This window comes from Curcuma longa, chromosome 20 (assembly GCF_044706935.1).
Source record: "Curcuma longa cultivar G26 ecotype Majalengka, Jawa Barat chromosome 20, ITB_CL_G26_1.1, whole genome shotgun sequence".
Taxonomy (NCBI): domain Eukaryota; kingdom Viridiplantae; phylum Streptophyta; class Magnoliopsida; order Zingiberales; family Zingiberaceae; genus Curcuma; species Curcuma longa.
Genome location: NC_133880.1, coordinates 8,958,402 through 8,967,284, shown reverse-complemented (window position 1 = coordinate 8,967,284; position 8,883 = coordinate 8,958,402). Strand labels below are relative to the sequence as shown.

At 42.5% G+C, this 8,883-nt stretch overlaps 1 pseudogene; it reads right to left on the bottom strand.

The window, feature by feature from the left end:
- Positions 1-1,666: 1,666 nt before the first annotated feature.
- LOC141813818 (uncharacterized) lies at positions 1,667-4,962 on the bottom strand (annotated as a pseudogene).
- Positions 4,963-8,883: the final 3,921 nt, after the last annotated feature.

Sequence of the window (8,883 nt, the reverse complement as noted above, 5' to 3'; positions counted from 1 at the left end):
GATCAAAAAAGTACTGCAGCTAATATTTTTAATCTTGGGTCAGGAGCAATTTCATGGAGTTCAAAGAAGCAAGCTACTACAGCTCTATCCTCTTCCACTGGCGTAGCCAGTGGATGGCTGCACTGGGCTGGAGCCCAGTGCAGTCCAACAATTTTCAATTTAATAATTTAAAAAATTAAAATATTCTAATTTAGTTTTATTGATTAGTCCAGGGCAATTGTTGATTTTGACTACACCATTGTCCTCTTCAGAAGCAGAATATGTAGCAGCAACTTCAGCAGCGTGTCAAGCAGTTTGGGTTAGAAAAGTTCTTGCAGATCTTCACCAACAACAAAAAGATGCAACTAATATTTTTTGTGATAACAAGGCAACAATTGCAATGACAAAAATCCAGCCTTCCATGCGAGGATAAAACATATTAATATTCGTCTACACTTTATTCAAAACTTAGTTGCAAATAAAGAAATTGAGATATAGTACTGCAGCACACATGAACAAGTGACAGATATCTTAACGAAGTCACTTCCAAGAGATAAGTTTATTTATTTTAGATTACTCTTGGGTGTTTGTAATTTTGAATCAAGGGGGAGTGTTGATAATTGATCCAAAATTAGGAGTGAAGTTAATGGATTGATGACGTGGTAATTAGTGGTAGTAGTGGTTAAAAGAAAATGGTCTAAATTCAATGTATCTTGAGTTAGTGGGATATGTGTATGGAGTTAGTGGTGTTATGTAAATAGCTTATAAATATGCTACGTATTGATGAATGTGTTGAATCGAGATAGACCGACAAGAGGGGGAGTGAATTGCCCATAAAAATAAAACACGAATCTTTTGCATTTCCTTACAAAGATAAAAGTTAGCAGCAATCAATTAAATAAATAAATATTAATTAAACTAAACAAATGGTAAAAGGTAAATACACACAGATGTACTTGGTTACAACCTTGGTGGTTGTAAGCCAAGGCGGTTGGAGCTCGACTATGAAAATCTCCTTCTGACGGAGAAGCCTTTTACAGAATTTTGAAGCACAAAAACTTAGAGAGAAAATTACAAAGTAATTGATGATCTCACTTCTAAAACTCTAAGTCTTATTTATAGCCCAATAGAATAGATCTGGATCGTTGATCATAGATGAACTTTCTTTTAGTCGTTGATCTGTTGATGCGATCCTAACCGTTGATCGGAGATAGGTTTTGATCGTAGTCATTGATTAAATAAGGATAAACTTTATCTATAATAAAAGATAAAGAGAATTATCCTTAATAAAAATTAAATAAATAAAAGATAAAACTTATCTTTTCTTTTGTTTTCTTCAAAAGCCATGTCCAAATCAAAGTCTTTTACTCCGATCAAAGTCAATGGTCAAAAATCAACATGCTAATGAAATCATCATCATTATCGATTTTAGGTGAACTTATTTAGGGTCATCTTCATCTATGAGGATCCTCCAGCACATACGTTTGTTTGGTGAAGATGGAGGATTGTGAACCTAAAAGACCCTTACTAATTAACTAAGCAAGTAGTTGGCATAATAATATAAGTTTTAAATGGACATAGCAAAGCCATATTTAATAAAAGAACAAATTTAATGAACAGATTCAGAATCCAAATTAATATGAATGAACCAGTCAAGACTCGCACTGTATCATAAATAGCAGTCAATATTTAATCGATAACAGCTCAAGCATTCTAACAACTCATCAACACTCTTAATAACCACAGCAAACTGTAATATTTTTAAAAACTATTTTTTCCCCTCAATTCAGTTGATCACATATTAATGCTATTTATCAACAATTTGTTCTTCCTTTATCTCAGACGAACAAATTCCTGATGCCCCGCAGCTGAGCAACCACATCGGACATGCGCATTCGATCCCCAGGCAGGCGTTTGGTGCATGCGAGACCGATCCTTGCAAGGGAAATCGAACACTCTTCGATACTATTTGACGAGTTCGTTCCATTTTCATGCAGGAGCGAAGCTGGATCGACAATCTCCAAGGCTCCTCTCGTCTCCACAAGCGTGGGCAGAGTGAGCCCGTCCTTGAACATGTCGTCCAGAGGGCTCTTCCCTGTCAGTAACTCCATTAGCAGCACTCCGAAACTGTAGACATCGCCGCTTGTGGAAACAGGACTGCCTTCTCCGTACTCTGCAAGAGCAAAAGCAAATGGATAATCAAGTGAAGTTTAGAGATTGACTGAAGAGTAGTTTGGTGAATTCACCTGGAGGGACATAGCCAATGGTGCCTCTCAATCCAAGTGAGTGGCTTCTGTCAGCCAAGCACCTGCTCATTCCTTCAGGAAGGAGCTTGGCGAGCCCGAAATCGCCAACATGAGCCACCATCTCCTCGTCCAGGAGGATGTTGCTAGGCTTTAGATCGCAGTGGACCACTGGTGGTTTGCAATTGTTGTGAAGATAATCCAATGCTTCAGCGACATCGATTCCGATGTTCAGCCTCTGTGTCAGGCTCAGATTTCTTGCTTGTTGATGCTGATCTTCTTCATGATGTGGGTGCAGCCACCTGTCTAAGCTCTTGTTGGGCATGAATTCGAAGACCAAGGCCTTGAATTCATCGCCGTTAAAGTCGATGCTCGAGCAGCAGGTAATGATCTTGATGAGATTCCGGTGGCGGATGCGACTTAAAGCCTCGCATTCCGCAGTAAAACTCTGGGAGGATCCCAATTTTTGGAGGTCGAACACCTTCACGGCAACAGTTCTGTTCTCGCGATCCAGGGTCGCTTTGTACACCGAGCCGTAGCTTCCTCTGCCGATTAGATTGGCGGCATCGAATCCTGCTGTAGATCTCGACAACTCAGCATACGATATCATTGGGTGCTGGGTATCCAAGCAAGAAGACAATGGTGTCGATTGCATTTTTTTGCTCTGCCACCGGTAAATAAGAACAAAGACGATGATCAACACCAACAAGAAACAGAGACTGGAACCAGCGATCAGAAGCGGAACCAATTTGGACTTTTTTCTTTCAAGATGCTGCATGGGGCATGCAGGCAAGTGGAGTTCTTGAATGCCCCCACAGAGTTCATTGTTCCCGGCAATGGAAAAGTTAGAAATGCTCTGGAAGACACCCTTGGTCGGAACTGGACCCTCCAAGTGGTTGAAAGAGAGATCAATTGCATATAAAAAGCTCAAGTTTTGGAAGAACAGTGGAATGCCGCCTGACAAATCATTATGCGAAACATACAACTGTTCTAGCCCTTGGATGGAGCTCAATGCCGGTGGAATCTCGCCGGACAAGTTATTTTTCGTCAGATTTAGGGTTCTGAGTCCGGCTATGTTGCCGAGAGCAGAAGGTATAGTCCCTTGTAATAAGTTGTCGTCCAAGATCAGGTACTCCAGTGACTCACAGTCTCCGATTGTGCTTGGTATCTCGCCTTCCAATCTATTTCTAGACACAGAGAAAAATCTTGCATTCCTTAAGTTTCCTACCTCCGAAGGAATCGGTCCTGTGAGTAAATTAGAGCTCAAATCAATGCCCTGTGACATAAAGGGCAAGTCGACAATTTCTTTCGGTATGGCACCGTTGAGAAAATTATTGGACAATGATAAAACCGTCAGGTGTTGCAGGCGTCCAAGTGTTGCTGGAATTGTGCCTCGCAATGCGTTGAAGGACGCATTGAGATAAACAGAAGTGTGAGATTGCCGAGAGAGGGTGGTATCTGCCCAGAGAAGCTGTTGTCATCCAACTCCAGGACCTGCAACTGTCGGAGACGGCCAATCCCTTCCGGGATGTCGCCGATGAAGTGGTTATCGCTCAATATGAGTGTTTCCAAGCCCGCCAGGTTTCCGATCGCCGGCGGTATGCTCCCTGAGATCAAATTATCCGACACGTTCAAGTCTTGAAGTTTCTCGGATAAATTGGCGACGAGATGTGGCAGTGACCCGCCCAAGTTGTTTGATTGGAGGTAGACATGCTCTAATTTGGAACAGTTGGTCAATGAAGCTAAGAAATCCCAGTCATTGGCGGTTTGTGCTTCAAAGTGGTTCCAAGCAATGTTGAACAAGGTGAGGTTTGCGTTTGGAGGTAAGCGCCCGGTGAAATTGTTCGTAGTTCAAAATCTTCGAGGTCGGAGCAGTTGGTGATGGAAGATGGAAATGGCCCGCTGAACTTATTGAGGCTCAAGAAAAGCGTTCGCAGATTGCGGAGCTTGCTTCCGAAGTCAGCCGGAAGTTCCCCGGACAAGTGGTTTCCCGCCATGGTGAGGCTTCGCAGAGAGGTCAAATTGTAGAGCGAAGTAGGGATGGTACCTGCGAGGTTGTTGACACCAAGATATAGAACTTGGAGTCTGGCAAGTCGGCCGAGGCCTTCCGGGATGACACCCTCTATGTGGTTCATGTAGAGCGCCAGGGCATCTCGAGGGATGAGGCATTGGCGAGGGATGTAGGTATGACTCCTGTGAGGCTATTGTTGCGAGAAAAAGACCAGAAAGCCTCTTGAGGGAGCCGAACCAGGGCGGAACATGTCCCACGAATCGGTTGCCATGCAGGCTGATTATTGTCAGCTCCGAGCAATTGCTCAACTCGAATGGGATCTCCCCGCCGAGGGAGTTGAAGCAAGAGGTGGAGATACCGCAAGCGGCGGAGGCGGCCGATGGAGGAAGGGATGCCGCCACGGAGTGAGTTGTAGTCGAGGAAGATGCTTCGGAGGAAGGAGAGGTTGCCGATGGAAGGGGAGATCTGGCCTGTGAGGCCGGCGGCGGTGAGATTTATGGCCGTCACCCTCTCCGGGTGCCTACGGCCGCATGTCACTCCCTGCCACGTGCAGAAATGTGAGCTTTGGTTCCACGACAACAGCACGGTGCCTCCGCCATCATCGAGCTTCTCTTTGAAAGCCAGCAGCGCCGCCCCATCGCCTTCCGGCCACGGGGAGATCGTTGCCTTCGCCGTGACCGACGCGAACAAGAGGGAGATGAGAGCTGCGAGTGCGCACAGCGGAGACATTAGCTTCTGGTTTAACGTACGATTGAGGAAGAGACCGGCAAGGAAAGACAGATTTGCACTGTGAAAGCCTGAACTAATTGGGATAATTATATAGCTAAAAAGTCAACGGTCGTCAACGCACATCAAATTGTACTCATAATTACCGTGAGATTATTCAACGCAAGATGGCCATTGAACGAATTGGTGATGATAATGCGCATATCTGTCGGCAATTTCTCAAAAGGCACTTTTAAAATTATCGAATTCTCAAAAAGCGCACTTAAGTTAATTATCGAATTCTCCGACGTTAAAATTAGTATTTCGTTGAACGAAAAATAAAAATATAAAAAAAAGAAGAATTTAAAAAATCGAACCAACCTTCCAAGAGGAAAAATAAATCTCCTTCCCCTAGGAGAGGAAACGGAAGCGCCCAGAAGACCCCCCTCAGACCCCCCTCGAAGAAGGGGAAGAATCCCTTTCTCTTTATTAGAGCTCTTTATTATGTAGACTTATGAGGAGATCAGATCTGACATATGTCATTTTCTTTTGCTTCCTTTTGGTATTATGTGCATGAAATAGAATATGGAGGTTTACCACTATGTAGGAATCTCTTCGGACTCGCCCGGTTAAAGGCTTACCCGCTGTCACTCAGGCGCCCCGGAATACGGCCTAGGAGACCCTTACACAATAATAAACCCCACATAATCATGCATATTTGCTCACACAAACATTTCATCAAACACGTTCAAGGCATAATACACATGGAACAAAGGTAAACATTTCATTGAATAGGGAAAATGTCATAAACAAGTTCATACATCACCATCATTACATAGATGTTCATCCTACATCCTAAACTCAAGGATCTACTCCATTACAAGAAGATTACAAGAAGAATACATGAAAATAGTCATCCACAAGAAAGGGGAAGACTTATCTTTGAAGCGTGGGCATCCCTTGAAGATCTTCTCGCTCCGGTGTAGGATGGATCGGTGGAGATGAAGTGTAGGACCTCCCCAAGAGTGGGGAGGCACCTTCCCCTCAGCCAAGACCTAGGGTTTTGGAGAATGACCCAAGATAACCCAAGATTGGGTTTGTTTCCACCTTTTATACTCACCCAAATCTGCCCAGATTGTCCCTGGTTTACAAGGCTCCGCCTCAATGGGTTTTTCACCAAGTAAACCCGGTTTTCTTCAGTTGGACCCTGAACCAAAGTTGTAGAGCTTTGAATTATCTTCAATTTGGGTGGTGGACCGACCCATAACTCCATCTGAGCCGAAAGTTATGTTGGTTCGAAGTTTGGTCTGCAGTTTGGGCAGAGTACCCAGCGTGGCCGCGGTTTGGAGGCACGGCCGTGCCATTTAGCACAGCCTAGAGCAGTCATCTGTCTGTACACCCTGAAGCAAAGTTGTAGATCTTGAAGTTAGCTCCATTTTGAGGGGTGGCACGGCCCGTGGTTCAATCGGAGCTGAAAGTTATGCCCGTTTTACTTTCCGTCACTCAGCCATGCTGCTCAACACGCCCCGGCCGTGCTGCTCAACACGCCCCGGCCGTGCTAAACTCTGGACTGCACAGCTTCACGCCTGAAGTCGACACGGCCGTGCTGCATGGCACGGCCTGCCCGTGCTGAACTCTGGACTACACAGTTCACGCCTGAAAGTCGACACGGGCGTGCTATACGGCACGGTCTGGGCGTGCTGAACTCTGGGCAATACGCAGCTTCGAGTTAACTCAGTCGACACGACCGTGTTCTTCTTTGTTACTCCTTCTTCTCCATTTCTTCATGTTTCTCTCCACCATCAATAATGCATCGTTTTGGCTCTAAATCACATCCTGTCAAGCAAAATATACAAAGAGCAGATCTCCGAGCAAAAGAGTAAAATATGCAATATAGAAGAATAAGGTGTGACAAAGTATAGCATATGCAATGAATTTCAAGTAGATGAGCGTTAAAACAAGGCTAAAAACACTATATGATCTACGCTCATCACACCCCCAGACTTAAACCTTTGCTTGTCCTCAAGCAAAAACCTGCATTTAGATTCATGAATTGAAATAATGGAGTATCATAATATCTAATGAATCACAATCAATCCTATTCTGTAGTTTCATTGGTGAGCTAAACATTAAAATCACTTAAATGTGGCCTAAGAGTTAGTTCTCCGTGCTCGGTGTAAAATGTGGCCTTGGGTTTTCAAGTATCAAATCATAATCAAAGTCAAATCATCATCTAACCAGTTTTCCTCTTGCTTCCGGCGATAGACACTCGCATGGTTCATCCCTCTCAAAAATGCTATGCACCATCTACACAAGGTCTCAAAGGAATACTCGGTATCAAGAGAAACATGCTAGATATTTCCCCAGTAACCATTACCGGTCTCAAAGGGGTATCTAATCAGTTTCCACTCACGACACTGTTTTTTATCCCTTTATCTTTCTTCTTTTCCCTTTTTTTGCAACTTTTTTTTTTTTTTTTTCTTTTTCTCTTTATTTTTTTTGGGATCTTGATTTTTCCAAGTGAGCTTCCATGATCCGAGTTTATCCAGTAACCAAAATGTAGTTGAGAGATCACCTTAGAAGCGCAAGTACTAAAGGTTCAATGATTCATGACTAATTTCAGACTTTCTACTATCAAACCTAGGCATAGTGTAGAGAGATCCTAAAATTAGGCCAAAACTCAAATTCTTTCAATAAAAATATAGCTCACTTCATGCTACCAAGGATAGGAAAGATCAGATCATCAAACATACTATCTCCAAATATCCAATCAATGAAATCTAAAATGAGAGTGCTAGCATTTTTGCAAGAAGACAAACCATCAATGCTATGATAAGTGATGCTTCAATTTATTATGCATGGAAAAACCAAAAGAGAAATAACAAAATCTAACTAAGAACCCAAAATATGTACAACCCCCAGACTTACATTTTTCTATACCTCAATGAAAACAAAGAAATAATAATGGAGAAGAAATGTTATTTGGAGAGAAATTACCCAATGAAGCTCAGAAGATGTTCTAGGTCTTTAATTGCCTATTTTCTCTCGTCAAGGTAAGCACACTCCTCCGTATCAATGAAACCTTCAAAAGAAAATAAGACAAGAAAAATTAAGTAGAGGGTTTATGGGTTAGAAAACAAAATAAAGCATAAAAGGAAATAAAGCAAGAAACTAAAACGAAGTCTTGGGTTGCCTCCCAAGAAGCGCTTGTTTAAGGTCCTAAGCTTGACCTTTATTTTTATTACTTAAACCTCGACCGTGGAGGTGTAAGATACTTCAGAACCCTACGGTGGAGGGCCCTGAGCTTTTCATTAAATATGCTCATATAGTAATGGTTACATCTAGCAATCCAATATAGTTGTGGTGAGAATTTTGTATGCCAATTTATTATCAAAAGATTTCCTACCACTAATATGCTTGAGAAGAAAATAGATCGGTAAGCAAAGGTAAATCACAAGAAATATAATCGTTACCAATCACATAGTCTAGCAAATCATCAAACATATTCAATGGTAGGGTGCGTTGTGGTGTGGGTGGAGAATCAACTAAGGGAGGTGATTCTTGGGGCTCAACCTCTAATGCACAAGTCCCTACACCAACCCTTTCTAAAACTCCTAATCCTGCATTCTCCACACTATCTAGTGGTTGTGGAACAGAGGAAAATGATTCTTGGGACTCCTCCACTAAGGCACGAAGCCCTACATATCCTCCTAAAACATCACTCCAATATTTCATTACAAGATCATTAAAAACTTCATCAATTGCAGGATAGAGTAGATTTTCCAATAAGTCCTCAGCAAGATTGTCAAACTTTTCCAAGTTATCATCTTTCATAAAAGAACTAGTGTCATAAATTATCATGTTGGTTGTTTACAGAATCAAAATCATCCTTGAAGCAATCATCACAATATTTTACTTGTCTAAAATAATCCTTACATAAAAGAG